Source organism: Vanessa cardui, chromosome 2 (assembly GCF_905220365.1).
Source record: "Vanessa cardui chromosome 2, ilVanCard2.1, whole genome shotgun sequence".
Lineage (NCBI taxonomy): Eukaryota > Metazoa > Arthropoda > Insecta > Lepidoptera > Nymphalidae > Vanessa > Vanessa cardui.
In genome coordinates, this window is record NC_061124.1 from 15,368,333 (window position 1) to 15,387,474 (window position 19,142).

Here is a 19,142-nt window from a genome sequence, read left to right on the forward strand (position 1 = left end):
ACACTAATAAACATCCTTTGTACGTAAAATATACAAAGAAAATGTTATCCTTACAAAATTCATTCAAACTTCTAAAAACGTCCAAATATATTATTTAAGAGAAAAATGTATACACATGTTTATTTCTTTACTCAAAGAAAGATGGCCGGAAAAAATGCCGAAAAGGCTATCACGGGCCGATTCTTCACAAACATACAACCTAATCCTCGTATAATTTATTGAAAAATAAACTTTAAGATTACGGATATAGGGTCCAGGTTAAATGCGTAATATATTCTTGCAGGAGTATGAAACTGTACAGTCGTAAAAATGGGGCTCAGTTTGTATTCACGATGATCACCGAAGTTGGCCGAACGTATCCGGAACATTTGCGAATAATCAACAGCCTTCCTCTATAGAATGCTTACAAATAGTCGAGATCAGAGGTTGAGAACTTTTTTATTGACTCTGTTGCCCTTTTTGGCCAAAATATGTCTTTTGCATGATAATATTTGTTTGCGGGTAAAAGCTTTTTTTGAGATTTAAATGCAACATCAACTACTTCTTAACTTTGCACTGATATCGTCATCATAATAATATAACCTTAGCCATAAGTAAGTGCTGCAATCAATGATAAATATATTAAAACAACCTAACAAAAATCCGTATTCGCATTTATTGCGATAACTGAATAGTAGCTACTGAAAGAAGAGATTAAAGATATGCATAGAATCCTGTCCCGAAATATTGTCTTACTATAAAATACATCACACAATTAATCTTAAGAACATTCAGAAATAAGCTTAAGACGTTTCATAAGCATAACTGACACAATAGAAGAATTAACAGCGATTTATTATCACGCGACGTTCGGTCGAACCGTTAACGAGCCCTGAGTGTTAGTTGTCGGCTATCGTCGGCAGAATTCGGCCATCTCGGCGAGGCTGCGCGGTAACACATGCGCAGAAAGAGGCTACGATCAAACGCTATCAGTAGGGCGAACTGACTTGCCGTACCTTGGCGACCGCGCCCGCGAAATTACCGAAAAATACATTCTATTTCGGTAAATTTTCGTATATGTATACGATTTTTTGGTATGTGATATCGTGTTTTGTGTTGTGTGTGCAGTGCAATGGAGTATATGATTTCTGTGTGTGCAAGACTTTTGAAAGTGACCGCGGTTGTATTACGAGTTTCGTAATGGTGAGTCTTGATATGTGTATTATTATATGTGTATATAATATGACTCTATAAGAGTTTTTTTATAAGGATTGATATTATGATTAAGAATACGTTCAATATATCGATTGTAAGTCAAATAAATCTTTTATAAATTAAGCTTAAATAATCAAAATTCAAAAGCAATAAAAAGTTTGTTTCAAGCAGTAAACTGCTTGAATTCAATTTTTAAATTATATTCAAGAAATAGTTTTTGTAAAAAATTATATAATTATTTAAATGAACATATTTTTTTGACTGCAATCAAAAAATTAAATAAAATAAACACATGTTTGAAGCGTAATATAAACTATTTTTTTTATTTCGAATTAAAAATTAAATGAGATTGAAGAGATTCATATGCTTATTTGTTTGCATAAAAATATATTGTATTTTTCTGTTAATTAATGATAATGTCCAGCTTTTTTTAAGTAACGAATGCTGGCAATGAAAATGCGAGATTTACGCTCGATCTTTTAAATTGATTATACTGGTGTATTCTGTAATGCTCTGCGTCATTTGAATGGGGCGTTAAGAAAGCTTGAGTGGATATAATAAAGAAACTAGATAAACAACGCGGTAATGTTGCGTACAATAATTTAGAAATATTATATCCTTAAAGTCTTGAATGCGTGACTCCAAGATTTGAATAAGAATCGTCAAATATTTGTATTCGAAATTGTAAATATCATTCTACTGATACAGATTGATTAGTCTGGCAATCTTTCCTGTTTTTTTTTTTAAAGTAGATGTGCAAAGTGGCTTTTTGTTAGTAAGTGGGAAATTTAGTATATCTGAAGTGGTACTGTACCCAATGGAATTATAAGTCTGCCATAGAAGTGTCAATGTGCATGGGGTTTAAGATGTTATATTATTGTGCCTGCAATTTAGCCGTATAACTACACTTTTAAACGGGTACAGAACCAAACCTCATATTGATATGTGGTGATAGAAAAACTAAAGGGTGGTTGACTTATCCACAGAGCTACAAAACCTGTCATCCAATCCTGATAGAAAAAGAAAGAGAAGAGAGAGAAGAAGATAATAGACTAGAATAGATAAATGGCTATATTCACTCAGCTGAGACATGAAATCATACCAAATAGTTGAGATCCAAACTATTTCCTCTCCTACCCTTGGTGGGGATTACTCTTGAGATCAGGTTTGACTCGAGCCACTCCCTAAGAGAAGTTCTGGTGCTATGAATGTTGAGCATTGCATTGGGGCTGCGAAGGCTAGTCGAACTCTGCAGTTTTATTCGATTGGAATCCTATACAAAAGGGAATCCCCTCAGATTAAATACTTAACAAAAAGTTATATAAAGGACACATAGAAATGTTTAAGTGTATAAGTTGTGAATATTTTGTCCAGAATACCTAAAGTTATGAGGATATTGTCGGATAAGCGGCAAAATCATGGTTTCTGTAAGCTTACGATGGTATATACTTACTTAGCTCGAAGCTGGTGTTTTAATATATTTTAATCCATGAAGTAATTTGGATCATTATTTACTAGTACATTATATTTGTCGAGTGGATAGGATCTTCAGATACGTTCAGAGTACCTACCTCACATATTAATGTTCAAATAACCCCATGTTTCCAACTGTTTTAAATATTTCCATATATTATGGCAGTTTTTTATTGCATTGTACATATAAAATGCATATGTCCAGAATTTTTTGATTAAAGCGCCAATTAGTGAAGTAAAATGAGAGGCGTTGTATTTGACAAAATCACGGAGTGCATATAAAACAAATGATAAAAAAATTTTGATGTTCAGATGCTTCAGACTGATTTACTTATACATAGCCTATTAATTATTAAAATAAAAACCTTCTTGTGAATTAATTTATCTGACTATTAAAAGTACAATTCAAATTGTGAATGGTTTCAATAGCCAGACAATACACTAATAGTTGTCAATAGATTTTAGTTGTCACCTTCAAAGTAATCTTGTAAGAGTGAGAAACAGGCATACAATAAATATAAGGTGTGTTAGAAGAGGACGGCAAATTCTTTGACACTCGTTTATATGACGATTAAATATAGTAGTTATAACATTTTTCGTGTGGAATTTTTTAACTTTTCCTTTTTTTGATGGTTCTCGTTTGTGACGAGTTTGTAGTTTGATTTTTGATATTTTTTTAGTAACTAAATATTATTTCGATAAGCACATATTGAGAGTTCTTTTATCTCATGTGGACTTGGAAGAAATAATAGTATGAATGAATCAACAATCTACGAAAAGTCCTTTTGCACTACGGTGAGCTAACAGAAGAGGAGGAGATCATGCAAAAAAAAAGAATTTGTTCTAATAACAATTGAATATATAGATTATGTTCTTAAAATTTTTGTCAACAGAATAAATATCCAAAACTTGATATTACTTTGGAAAAAGAATAAATTGTCTTTTGAACGAAATCATGTATTGAAAATATCCCATTGTGGGACAAAGATCTTATTGGACGTTTTAGAGCGTTTACTCCACAACGTTAACAAACAAACATAATTCAAACAGATAAAATTTCATTGGCTAATGCTAGATCACAAAGCCACTAGGAATTTCCAATCCCTGATTCTGATGTTTTATGTACAAAGTCCGCTTTTGGGGTCTCGTAAATAATGGATACCCACGATGGAGTCTGGCCGTTCGTCACTCCTCCGGGATCGCTGCCATCACATTCGATTCACACTAGCGAACTTATCCTCTATCCTTTATCAAAAAGGGTTCCGTACCAATAGAAATTCTGTTGTTTTTCCATTTAGGTCCTATTTGTTTTATTCTTTTCTGGTTTATCTACATCAAATAACGTTGCACTTACGTCATTATGAATCCCTTTGTATGTATTTGTAAGTATTCTTCCATCGCGCTCCATGTAATTAGTCTTTATTCATATTTTATGTCACCAGATTAGTTGATCAAGTAATCATATCCAGCTCGGCTGGTACACAGAGGATATAGAATGCACTCGTGTATCATTTTATAATTACTTTCACGTATTTTGTTTGATGATTAATCTCGACGCTCATGATTATATTTTGTGGGCTTTTTGAATGTTTTATTAAGTGCATTAAATAATTAATGTTTAAATTTGATGACATTTTACAATAAATTATTTTTATGAATATTTCATATTACTTTTTTTTAAATTGTTTGGAACCCATTTTTGCTATGATGAAGATTTAATCAGGTATATATAAATAGCGATAGGTGATTAATTACAATTTTATGTTTCCCCAGTTTTGCGTACTTGGTATTTGTCGGAGTTTGAACCCAAGGCCTTGGAATTTGCAATCTAACTCGAATTACTTAAACACAAATGTTTTTTTTTTTTTTTAAATTAATTAAAAAAATACTTGGTGGTAGGGCTTTGTGCCAGCCCGTCTGGGTAGATACTACCCACTCATCAGTTTTTCTACCGCCAAATAACAGTACTCAGTATTGTTGTGTTCCGGTTTGAAGGGTGAGTGAGCCAGTGTCAGCCAAAACTGGGAATACAATGTATTGATAAAATATTAGGTAAGATTATTTTATTCGTAAAAATAGAAATTTCTTTTTTTTTTTTGTTTAAAATACAATATATTTTAGTTTTTTAATATATGATTCATTCAGACAAAACTATATTATAAGGCATACGTTATTATATTAAGCATCTGTTTTTTGAAATAACAAAATGAGTACATTATAATTTAATTCAGAAATAGAAAATTGTTATTACTTCAAAGGTACTATAGTTTTTAATTTTAGACTTTAAATTAATTACAGATAATCATGATTTTTTTATGGTATAGGTTGGCGGACGAGCCTATGGTCCACCTGATGGTAAGTGGTCACCATCACCCATAGACAATGACGCTGTAAGAAATATTAAATATTACTGACATCGTTAATATGCGACCAACCTTGAGAACTAAGATGTTATGACCCTTGTGCCTGTAGTTACACTGGCTCACTCACCCTTCAAACCGGAACACAACAATACTGAGTACTGTTATTTGGCGGTAGAATAACTGATGAGTACCCACTCATCAGCTGGTACACCACCAAGTAACTAATAATGTTTATGATAAATTTAAGTAGTGTGTGGCTTTGGGTACCGGTCACAATATTTTAATGTCCATAGCTTGTTCACTATTTGTCTGGGTTTGGTGGGGTCCGTCCAAAACAGGACAGAAGGTTGACATCGGTTAACAATAATATAAGGAATAATGAAAGGATGCTTTCTATATAGTATAAGGTTACTAGTTGTGTACATAGTATCATTTAGGGAATAACTCTAATACAAAAAAATAGAAACGATTCTCGCGTTTTGAAGTAGAAAACATATACAGATATAGAATAATGATTTGATTAATCGAAGATATGTGTACACTAGCTGTGCCCGCGAATTCGTGCGCGTTGAAACTCAAAGGCTATTTGTTTAGTTCGCAAATTTTACTATAACTTACTAATTCTGAATAAGCAGCTTTTATGATATTAATTCGTTGATGTGATACGACGTGATGTGACGGCAGAATGATGGCATGCTCGAGGGCTGGACAATATTAGAGTATTAGGGCAATGTAGCGATCCTTTATTATTATTTTACATATAATTCTAAAATAAAAGTAGCCTATGCTACTCCTTATTGCGTCAGCTATCTATCTATGAAAGTCCCATCAAAATCGGTTCAGCCGTTCCAAATGTTGGTCATATAACAATGTTTTTTTTTGGTATATACAGCTGTATACAAACATACGCATTTAGTAACAAGTAGTTCTTTTGATATAACTCGATTGTAAATCGACTTTTAAGTAGTCTAATGTATTTTTCATTATATTTTTGTTCATGTATTTTACTTAGGAGGAGGAGGACTCTAAAAATATTTTGAATAAGCAAATATTTGTAGTACTTTTTAGTAAATAGTGTTTTGTATGAAGTCGGTTTTTCTGTTTGTTTAAATTTTTATTTATATTATATATATATAGATGACATAACGTTTACTTCAAACGTAATTTTCACGAGATTTTAATCCCGCTGCGTTTAGAACATCTTAACCCGCGTCTTTTTTATTATCAAAGAGAGCATTTTTAGGCAAACTAGCACAGGAGGTGGTTTCGTTCCAGTTTCCATTATGAGCGACGTTTCTGTATGTAGACCACACGTTTTGACAATGCTTGTTTTGGTTTATGACTTTTTTTCTTATTGATACCAATCTCTCATTACTTCCATGTAAATGGAAGCACTATCGAAACGTCATTTTCAAAGATAGAACTGAGCCAGTGTAACTACAGGCACAAGGGACATAATTATCATCTTAGTTCCCAAGTTTGTTGGCACATTGACGATGTAAGGAATAGTTAATATTTCTTACAGCTTCATTATCTATGGGTGATGGTGACCACTTACCATCAGGTGGCCTATATGCACATCCGCCAACCTAAACCATAAAAAAATAAAATATAATGTGAACTTCAGAAAGATAGTAAAGTAAATGTAGTATCAACTATCAAAAACCATCGACAAACTCAGATGACACTTTTTTTATTAAAGAATTTACAATGCTATTTTTTATGGCATAAGATAGAAGATAGGCATATGAGCCAAGAGGGCCCAGTGAAAGCCTAGATTGCTCAGTGGTATGAGCGCGTAAAACTTGAAAGATGATTGCGGGTTCAAACCCAGGCAAGCACTACTGAATTTCCATGTGCTTAATATGTGTTTAAAGTTGATATTAACTCGACGGTGAAGCAAAACATCGTGAAGAAACCTGTGGTTTAACGTGGTGGTAAGTGGTTATAACGCGTGCATCTTAACCGATGATTTCGGGTTCAAACCCAGGCAAGTACCACTATATATATGTTATATGTGTTTATAATTCATCTCGTGCTCGGCGGTGAAGAAAAACATCGTGAGGAAACCTGCATGTGTCTAATTTCATCGAAATTCTGCCACATATGCATTCCACCAACCCGCATTGGAACAGCATGTCGGAATATGTTTCAAACTCTCTCCTCAATAGGAGAGGAGGCCTTAGCCCAGCAGTGAGAAATTTATTGGCTGTTACTTTACTTCACTTTACTTTATATTTGTCTAGTACATACGTACACAGTCATACAGTCAATCCTAGAACCCAATTGAGTTCAACCGCCACTTGGGTATGTGATGCGTTATATCCTGCGTTTTATCAAGAATTCTTGCAGTCTATCCGTTATTGATTTCTCAGATAAGATTGAGATGCGATAGTCTGCAGTAATAAGAAGCGAATTATTATGACATCATTCCCAATAATATTTTCGTTCGATTTTTCAAACGTTATTTATCGTGAATCTCGAGAGATTTATACGTGTTCAATAAGTTTGAAGAAATTTCAACTTTATAAATTATGTAGTTGTTATGAACTCGATCTTACGAACAGAATCGTGAGTAAATTGTACATTATAGTGTAACACTAGCAACTCTTCTTCGACTTTTCAACTTGTATAATAACCTCTTATAAGTTTTTTAGTAATATAATAAATCTTTAAAAAACCGCTTCCACAGCGCTTTATTACAAAAGTATTAAAAATATTTGAAGAACATAAATTAAAAAACAATAAATATTTATTTTAGCAATTACCAAAACATGTTACCATACAACTTAGATGTAGCATCGGCAAAATTCGTAAAACCGATCACATCCGAATTAAGTACGCTCTCCCAAATTATCAATCTTTATTTCTTATGTGAACATGACTTTGCAGTTTGTGCAAAGTCATGTTCACAATTAATAACTTGTAATATCATATGACCTAATATATTCTTCATTCGTTTGACACGTCCATTTACATGCACTTGCTTTCTCGGGTTGAACTGACGCAAGGATCCGCAATAGGGAGCTATTTCTATTGGTTGTATAAATCGGCAGTAATCGGTTTTATTGAATTTTCGGATGCTACATCTAAGTTGTGTCGTACTATACCGTTAAGATTGTATTTCATTGAAATCAAATTAATCTAATCAACAATATAACAAATTTAAGTACTTGAGTAACTAAAATAAGTAATTATAGTCAATAAAACTGGTCTGCCGTTCGTTTATGACGTTTTATAATTTCAACATGGTTGATAATTATTTAAGCCGGTTTAATTCCGTATCCAAAATGAAACAAATTCTAAATTTAATTAAATTTCTCATAATATTAATTTTCAATAATTCATTAAACAATTTAGATTATTTAAATGAGCGCGTAATTATTGAATAATATAATAATGTTTTGACTAATATATAGAAATATATATTAATGTAATTGAACACATTTCATAAACATTTATAAACCACTATTCATAATAAAATCGATCACTATTAAAAATACAATTTGGCTGAGTTTTTTGAACATCACACAAAATTTGAAAACATTCTATACAATTTTTTACATTACCTGGTTGTTACCAGTATAAGTTGAACTCCAAATGCAAGTATTATTTAAGTAATTGAAGCGCTAGATAAAACAAGTACCATAATTAAATATGATATTGCTAGACAACGTTACGTAAGTGATCTAGTATTTTGCTCTTAAGCTCGTTGATTTTGAAGACATGTCATAAAAATCGAACGTAAAATATTTTATATACCATCACAATCCCCAACAATGCTTTATATCTACATATATCTGTAGATTAAATATTTTTGATAAGACTCATTAATACGAAGTGTATTTTGATTAAATTTGATATTATAGAGCTAAAGAATTATCTTCTTTTAGCATACCAATCTCACAATAGTTACTATCAAAGGTGGACGCGTTGTAACATTTTTCATTTCGTCTGACGATAGGACCAATAAACAATGTTTTGAAAAAAGCCTCACCGCTTAAGAAATACTAAGAGATTTCTGCAATGGCTTTAGAGCGTAGCACGAGATAAATTATAAACACAAATTATGCACATGGAAAGTGGTGCTTGCTTCCTCCTTTATTTTTTTCAGAGGATATCTTCAGAAAGGTACCAGGGGAAGGGAAACTAGATCATTTGCGTTTCCTACCCACTAAAAATAGTGCGATGGTTTTCCGCAACCCGGATCAGTGAGTCTGAGATCTCGCCGCCACTGGCTCCGAATGTGGTTTGCGTGTATCTATCCTCGCGCCATGTCGTTTCAACACCTCAAGTACTATATGGACAGAAATGGCGAAAGACGCTGGTGTGCTGATAGTCTCACGTCCATATTCGTCAGAATGTCTAATACGGAAAACGCATTAAGGCTTTTGCCACCTCGAAGAGTGCTCGCCGCTGGGCCAACTTTTTTTATGTAGTATGTATGAACATAGCTTGATGAACGAGCATATGGGCCACCTGATGGTAAGTGATCACCATCTATCATCATCTGTAAGAGATATTAACTATTCCTTACATCGTCAATGTGCCACCAACCTTGGGAACTAAGCTGTTATGTCCCTTGTGTCTGTAGTTACATACTTTAGTTAACAGGAGATTAATCGTCATGTTATCATGTTGTGTATGAAACTAACACATTCAGTGACAGCTTAATTCAATAAAACCAGCAGATGATTACTCGAGAAATTAAACGGATCAAGAATTAATGTCTGCTCTGAACATATTTATTGTTAACATAAAACGTTTAGCAGATTTTACAAAACAATCCGTTCTATATTTAGTCAAGACCGAACAATTATATTAAATTATATTGTTTAGTCAACATTTTGTCTTCGCTAATTTCTTAAGAAGTGCTTAAGCATATTTGACACATATATTGTTTCAACGTACATAAATAATTATAATTTTTGTGATTGCTTGAATTTCCACCATGTCTTATAATAATTATATTTAGAAAAACATCCATAAATTAGATACAATCCACAACACAGATATAGTACATATTGGTGATACTAGTTCAATTTCAAGAGTAACTCCTTGGTCTAATTCTTCTCAGTAGAATCAACATTCTGAATCGGTAGCATTATTTTTAATATAGTTCTGTAAAATGTCAAATTGAAATTAATTGCAAAGCTTAACTATTTGCCTACTTGAATAAAAAATATTTTCATTCCCAAAAAAAATGCTACAACGAGATCTGTCCAAAAAATTTTGCCTACAAAAAAATTATATCTTGCCACGGCCCAAAATTCGAAGTCACGACCTCAATTACAGATTTATGAATTAGTCGATGATTAGTATTCACTATTAGGCTACTAAGGCTTAAACAATTTGGTGCTTAGTGATATATTTCATTATTTTAATATTTATTTAAGAACTATTGATATAAACGCATTTCCATGTAAAACACGCTGAACGATTTTAATACGAGAAATTGTTTCTGGTTGATGAAAATAATATCTGATGTTCCTGAGAAATTGTGAAAATTGGGCAACAAAAACAAATATCATTCGCACCTATCATTTTACGATTTATCATTAATTTCGAAGAACTTCCAATGAAATAAAAAAATTCCATAACGATATTATGTACCAATCACCGAAGCATCTGAATTTTGTAACAGTATACAAACAATTTTATGTATAGAAATATGTATTAGAACGGTGCTTACAGCTGTAATTTTTATGCTCCATTTCTTGTTGACAAATAGTAAGTTGACATTTTGCTTCGACAGTCAAATATAAAATGTAAGCTTTAATATATTCCCAAAGATGTATACGAATCAAATGAGTAGGCTATATAACCCTAAAACGAAGTTGTAGATGCATGAAGTAACATTCGTGTAGTCCATTAGGGACTTTAAGTGACCCCTTTTCCTGTATTCGTCAAACGTAAGTGCCGGACATTTTCTTTTTACCGGGTTAACGGTATCTTCTGGAAACTTCTATCCTTTCCAGTATTCTTAAAGTGATAATTGTAATGTTTATAATTTGGTGGAAATGTAAAGATTGTTTCATGAACAACAGACACTATGATTTAAATTAAGGTTTTGATTTGGTAAACCCGATAACAAAGGAAAAGTTTAAATAGTTCCATATTTTCTTACAATGAATCATCGTTAATCAATTTTCGCGTAAAACCGATACATTCGTCTGATCCATTAGCGATTGGTATCTTTTTCAGTATTGGAAACTAAAATATATCATGCCAAAATTTTTACTCCAAGAGATTTCATTGAATTTTCCAGAACTTGATATGCTTAAATGATTGTTTGCACCATAACAATATTTACAAGATTAATATCGCTCAATAGTACTAAGATTTGTCGTAAAATAGTTCTGACCTCACTTTTAGCCAATAGCAAATTTAAATACGTTTATTTCGATTTAAACGCTGCCATTATTAACTCAGTCAAGGCGCAGAATCACACGAACATCAAAAACAAAGGAAACGTAACTCAAACAGTTCGCACCACATTTCCTACCAATAAAACGTCGCTATTTGCGTAAAAGCGATACATCCGCCTGGTCCATTAGCGACTTTAAGTGTCCCCTTTCCCGGATTCGTCACGAAGGCCGAAGCGCTAAAGGTTTTTCTTTTAACCGGGTTAATAGTATCTTATTTCAGGGCTGATTTGGGAAGAGAGGGGGATTTTAAATGTGGTACCGATGTTTTGATGATTCGATTTTATTTATAAAATTTGATAAGCATAAGTGAAATGATTTTCAGATTTATATTGCAGATTTATTTAAAAATATTTATTTTGACTAAATCATTACACATAATATTTTTTGTAATCATTCCTTTTTAGAAAGAAAATCTTTGATAGAGGAAGTTATTATCGACGACCTCCATGGTCGAGTGGTGTGTACACCGGTTTTCATGGGTACGCCACTCTGAGGTCCCGGGTTCGATTCCCGGCCGAGTCGATGTAGATTACCATTAGTTTTCTATGTTGTCTTGGGTCTGGGTGTTTGTGGTACCGTCGTTACTTCTGATTTCCATAACACAAGTGCTTCAGCTACTTACATTGGGATCAGAGTAATGTATGTGATGTTGTCTCATAATAATAATAATAATAAGCCTTTATTTATTTCCTTGACTTAATCCTACTACATATTAAAGTACGTATTCAAAATAATTATACAAAAAGTTGACCTATTCCTAATATAAAAAAGTTTAAAAAAGTAATAGTAAAGTAATTTAATATTAAGTAATGGCCCCTCTCGGGTATAGGCCTCCTCCAACGGTTTCCAGTGTACTCTATCTCTTGCTGTATCCATCCAGTTGTCTCCTGCTACCTTTCGTAGGTCATCAGTCCAACGGTCTATAGGTCTGCCTCTAGCTCTCTTGCCTGTTGGACCTTTCCATATTGTGACGAGTTTCGTCCATCGTTCTTTCTTCGTTTGTATCATGTGGCCAGCCCATTTCCACTTTAACCGCAGTGCATGCGTTACCGCATTTATAACTTTGGTTTTGCGTCTTATAACACTGCTTCTTTGTTTATCCTTGAGCTTTAGGCCCAGGATGCTTCTCTCCATTGAGCGCTGGCATGTACGTATTTTTGTTTTTGTGTATTTATTGTAGATCCAGGTCTGTGCTCCATATGTCAGGCATGGTAGTATACATGAATCCATGATTTTTTTCTTAAGATGTAATGCAAGTTTTGATTTTAATGTTTCTTTCAGGCTCCAGAACTTTTTCCAAGACATATTAATTCTTCTGTCTAGTTCATCTTTATGCCGTGTGTTTTTAAATGAAATGAGCTTTCCTAAGTATATGTAGCTGTCGACATATTCGATCGGGGTTTGGTTTATTATTATGGGGGTTTGTATACTGTTTGTAGCTACTTTAGTCTTAGATGTGTTGAGTTGATGTTGTCTCATATTTATTATTTATTTATTTATTATATAGAGATTACCCCACTGCTGGGGAACTGGAGTTATTTCAATGTGTATTGGTAGATACATATGTAGGTAAGGCTTTGTGAATGTCCGTTTGGATATGCGTAGTTGTTATACTGAATTGTTGCCTTCGGGTTTGCAGGGTGAGTTAGCCATTGAAATCACAAGTACATTGACTATGAAAGGAGTGGCTTAGGTTAATATTACTTACTGCAGACTATTAGTTTGAACACCCAAAAGGAGATGGCTCATTTGAATTTCCTCCTAGTGAAGACATACTTTCTTTCTCTCTCACACAATAAATTTCATCACAATGAAAATGGTGTCATAAATTGACTCACTGAACACAAAAACCCCAGTTTTTCTGATGCAGATTTGACTCCGTGGTTTTTGTTTAAGATTGTTCACATGTGTTTCACAAGCCAATGAGCTATCTTGGGTTCACAGGGGAAATTTTCCATAAATATTATATAGATTTTTAATTGGCTTCATTAAGTCCATAAGACAAATTTGATACTTTATTTTTCATTTCTAAAACTTACTTTTCTATCGGTAAGGATAATTTAATTTTGCTAAATCAATTATAAAAAAAAACTATCCTATCTAACTTATTTGATTCGAAAACTAAGTGAAGTCGAATTGTGTTCAAGAAAAGTTTTAAACAGCCTCATTTCCATATAATTGTTCTGCAAATGAGCCTCAGGTAGATAGTATTAAAAAATTCTAGGTTATGTAGGTGAGCTAACAGTTGCTTTGTGGAGGTAGAAGAGGTAAAAGTTTATAAGGACGCTTAGCAGAGGAACTTAGCTTAATTACTCGTATCTGGGGAACTTTCGTGAAAGATCTGAGCTCTCACGGCAACAAAAGTTAACCTTTTTTGTTTTAAGTTTCAATTTTATTCTAGAATTTCATGTTTTGATTTCGCGAATGAACTTGTTTTTTTATCGTTTATGATTTGATACAACAATTATAATGCGATGGACTTAATTTTTTTTTTAATAACATTTAACGTATCTCTTGGGCACGTGTAACTTCTGAAATTTTTTTTATAGAATAGGTTGGCGGACGAGCTTAATGGGCACCTGATGTTAAGTGGTCACCATCACCCATAGACAATCACGCTGTAAGAAATATTAACTATTCCGAACATCGTCAATGTGCCATCAACCTTCCCAAGGCTGATGGCACATTGACGACATTTTAAGATGTTATGTCTCCTGTAGTTACAATGGCTCACTCACCCTTCAAACGGGAACACAACAATACTGCCTACTGTCGTTTAGCGGTAGAATATGTAATGAGTACTTGACTGATAGAAGTCATATATATATAACATAATATAATATGTTATATTATATGTATAATGTTATATATAATATGTTATATATATGTTTTGCTATATTAACAGAAACGTCAAACAAGAACCTGTTATGTTAGGCAGAACTTAAATTTTACAAAAACATATGTATATGTGTAAAAAAAAAAAGTGCAAAGTGCAGAAGTACATAGTTTCAAAATTTAATTACGTGTTATTAGATGTCCCAATTAGTAACATTATGGGCTCCTTGTTTTATTAAATTGAGTGCAAGTTAATACTATAGTAGTGCGATAGCAAGTGGTTAAAAAAAGAAGTGAATAAAAGTACCAATTTATAAATATCCTCTATGTAACCTGATATCTTTTGTAAAGGAGAAACAATTTGATGCTTAAAGCGTCACTTTGTGTTGCTACGACTTTTCTGATAATAACATAGTATAAAACAAAGTCGCTTAACGCTGTCTGTACCTCCACATGCTTCTGTCTTTCAAATTAAAACGTTTTTGATAATGATCAAACATACTTCTCTTGACATTTTCCTCGATAGTCTTATCGTTTTCTTATTTCATTAATTTGTTAAAATTAAGCTTACTAACGATGATAAACGTTTGACTGATGGCCTTCACGAGTGTTTTTGTAGTTATGTAGTACAGGTATATTAAGGGTAAAGGAAAGTCTGACCTCCGACTCAAATGATGTTTAATGATGAAAGTTGAATGCCCCTTAACATCATAATACGTTCATACCGCAATTACATTCATAATACATTTTTGATCTTAGTTTACACGAATATAAAATCAAAAAATTAAATCACATTTTACATGATTAAATTATAAAGCTACCACCGGTTCCGAAAGCGGATTCTACAGCAGCAGGTTCTGGAGAAGAACCGGTAAGAATCTCCGTAGTGCTTAACTAAAATAACTAAATGATTACTTGTCCTCCACGTTTTTTTATCATCCACACTTTTTGTAAACATGTAATTAAATTTTATTAATAGTAAGTAGTTGTCGGTGGCATAGCTCTCGTTTTAGTGATTGGTTGTCGTATGGTTGGTGTAAAAATGTCCTATGACCTTTCTTAGAGTTCAAGTTTGCTACATAAAAAAAAATATCAAATTCGGTTCAGCGATTTGGTAGTGATAGAGTGACACAGAGAGATCGATACTTCCACATTTACAATATTAGTATAGATTAAACAGCAAAAAAGAAATCAAATTTTAAAAAGTAATACGCTTCTTTCTTTTCTTGGTTTTTATTTAAATAACCAATACAGTAACTTGTTTGTGTAGGATCCCTCTAAAAGTACTGCGATGATCGTCCTCAACACACAACGGGAAGGCTGCGGTATCGTGTCGAAATAAGGCGTAGCCTCATGCGTTTATACGTTATACTCCGTGCAGTGTTCCGCTCGTAGCTCGGTGGAGCTCTCACTATCCACACTCCTCGCTATTGCTACGCGCGTAGCGACACGAGGTCATCACATCCGCCATAGAAATAAGATCGTTTGAAATAAGAAACATAAAAACAATTATGTTCTATCCCAACCAAACGAATTTTGTATTTAATTTCCTGTTCAATACTTAATTAGAATAAGAATTACAGCTTAGATTTGTTTTGGGGAGTTCTGATTCTTTTTTTAATCATTATTTAATCGTTATTATGAACAGCTGAGTTAGATTTATCATTAAAATAATTTAGCTAAGCTTGCTGTAATATCAAAGTATATTTTTTTTATAATCTCAATTTATCTCGCTTTGTTAATCTAAGAGATATAAAGTAATATTATAATCTTACGAATTGTGGGCATTTTGGCGAGGTGGTGGTACTTACTTAACTTTTATTTTTGTAGCAAATTGTACTTTTTTAAGGCTGTACTTGAGATACAGGGTAACTTACTCATTTATAATATCAGTATAGATATTCTATCTCATTCTTATTATTTGTTGTAAATACTATAAGAAAATATTTTAAATTTACAGTAAAAAATATAAAACTTAAAGCGCTGTGAACATCTGCCACATATGACGGCAATAATTTTTGATGTACACTATTTGGCTCAAGATTTGCAGCCATTTGCAAGCAACCTCGATATTTGGCAACGATCGTGACGAGTCGCATCCGTAAAACATTCACCATTGATATTTTAAGAAACTTAACTTTCAGATAAAATTGACAAGAACCCATCATACAGATTCGTTCAATGCAACCCCTGAAGGGAGTGTTTTTTTGTTATTAATACTTACTATACTAACACAATTTAGCAAATAGAATAACTATATATGCTAAAAAGCTGTGCATATAAATTTACCCTTAGAAGGGGGTATAAATATTTATTTCAACGCAACAACAATAATAATATAGCAGTTTTAAAAATGGAAACAAATAACAGTTATTCGAAGCGAAATCCAATTGTAGTCGGAGTTACTTGATCCAATATTATAAAGGATTACGAAACAAATATAGCAGCAATAAAAGTACATCGTTCCATACCGTTACTATCTAACTCGGACATTCAAATACAAATGTTACACGTTACCGAACGGAAGCAGGCTAGCTGACCTTTCTTTGAAAATCTGTGGTAATAACAATGATAGTGAAATATTGCAAACCGTTTTTCTCTCTTTTTATCAAGAAAATGTCAGTAATAAAAATTTGGTCTCAAAATATTATTATTCGCAATTTTTTTCGTATATAGGTATATACAACTGTTTATATATAAGTTACTTAAGTAACTTTTTGAAAACATATAATTTATAGGAAGTGCACTAAAATACACAAATAAGTTTATTTCTAAGTTATTTTTATGTATGGAAAATAACTTACGTAAATACGAATGATATATAATGAATGATAATATATACATAGTACAAATACAGTTTTCGAGGGAAAATGAGGCTATTCTTTCACTGTAGCATGTGAAAGCGATCCCTTGACGCCCGACAAAGAAACGGAGAGGATATCGCTGATTTCTTAGTATGTATTCTTCTATTCTATTTCTTGTATTCTTAGTATGTATTCCGGTGTACTAGGGCACGCGTTAGGCGTCTTGAGCATTAGTGAGCCCCACATCATCCCCTACTTCATGTGAGGGAAACGCGTAACGCGTTTTTCTATAGAAAAAAAAATGAAAAAGGAAGCGCGTTTCTATAAAATGCAGTATCTTTAGATTATACAGCAATCAAGGGTAAGATTTGTTTAAAGTTGACTATAAAATCCAAATTAATATGAACAATCTCAAAAATGTCTTTTTTGCCATGAAGCTTTTAAATGATAACATCAATAAAATAATATACAATAATTGTAATATTGATTTAATATAATTAACGTCTAAGAGCGACAACTCAGTTGATTAGACGAGATAATAACCTCGATCCAAACCGTTTGATTATTAAAAATACAACAGACATAAAATTTGACTTTGAATTAAGATCATTACCAAAGTAACTTGATAATGAGACTGGTTCCATTATATTAAAAAGGGGAAACAAAAATTGATGACTTGCGTTTGCGCAAGCACTGGATATATAATTCTGTAATTCTGTACCCTTAATTGGTTGAGAGGATCTCATAGATATACAGTATATTAGTACTACAGTATCAGTACAAAAAAAATCATTTTTCTCTCATATGGTATTTCAAATTGGATATGTTTCCCGAAGATTTAAATAGTTCCAAAAGATTATAAGTTAATCCAATAGGTGTTAATTCTTCTCATGGTTCGTATGTCTGAAAAACTATTTAGCGATTATAACAACAAGGCTGTTATGGTTATTAAGAATTCGTATAAAATGTACGTAAAAATAATATTTTTCGCATGGAAAAGGTCCTATGTCCATCAGTATATTTACGGAATATTACGCCCAATTACTTAAAATGGTTTGTGCAAAATGGGAACAAGGTTCGAGTGATGGTCGATATATCTTAGTAAATGTTCTACGTATAAAGACTTTCAAAGTGTCTGAAATAAAGGCTTAGCGGTCCTATATTCTAGGAAGGGATAAACGATTTACGTACGTCTTTTCAAGTTGAAGAGAAGCAGTGCAAATTTTATCTTAAGAAAATTGCTTGTGAAGATATTCTTTTAACTTAATTTTAAACGAAAATCGTCTCACTATTTTGTTTATCGTACAAAGTTAATGAAAACTATTTTTTCTTCCAATTTATGTTATTCTAAATTTAAATCCTTAATTATTCAAATTATCTTTGACTCCCGAATAATGTAAGTGTTTATGAAATTACTACGAAGTTATTATTTATTTCAAGGCTAAGCTTTAATAACTTGTATTTAATTCAATTTTGGCCAAGAAGGTTGAGTTTGAGTTGCTTTTATTACCATTAACGATGTTGTACCTTTAAGTAATAAAAAGACATAAATGATATGTTTGCTTTCAATGATATTTACAAAGGCTTCTGTTGACAAAAAAGTATCATTTTTATTCCATCAAGGAAAATAAAGTCACCTTCCTGTACCTAAATACAAGATAATTCTGTCGGAATAAAATACAAAAGGAAAACCGATGGGAAGTTCATTTTTTAAGAAGTAATAATATTAATTCAATTGAATATTGTATAATTTCAGACAAACGACTTCAGAGAAGAATATTGTATACAAAAGGGATTCACTGTTGAAAGGAACATATTATAAGACGATATATAAATTATGTTGCCAACTTAAAATTGTATAACCAAAATAATTAACAGTATAACACCTCGCCTTATTGTCTCTGCTGGTTACAGGACGGGCTGGTTTGATTTTTGTGCAGAGAATCGTAACTGGGATTAGGGAAATGCTGCTAGCATTCTTGTCTCGATTCCATGCAGTCCAGATTTATAAAGTAACTGTTTTTAATTCATATTTGTAAATGGAA

At 32.5% G+C, this 19,142-nt stretch overlaps 1 protein-coding gene across 1 annotated transcript in view; it reads left to right on the top strand.

Annotated features, from left to right (window-relative positions):
* Nucleotides 1-981: 981 nt before the first annotated feature.
* The window catches only part of LOC124542328 (neuroligin-4, Y-linked), a 145,610-nt gene continuing 127,449 nt past the window's right edge, over nt 982-19,142 (top strand). Inside the window, exon 1 of the mRNA XM_047120300.1 lies at nt 982-1,182. The gene's annotated coding sequence lies outside the window, so the exon portion shown is untranslated. The remainder of the gene's footprint in view (nt 1,183-19,142) is intronic.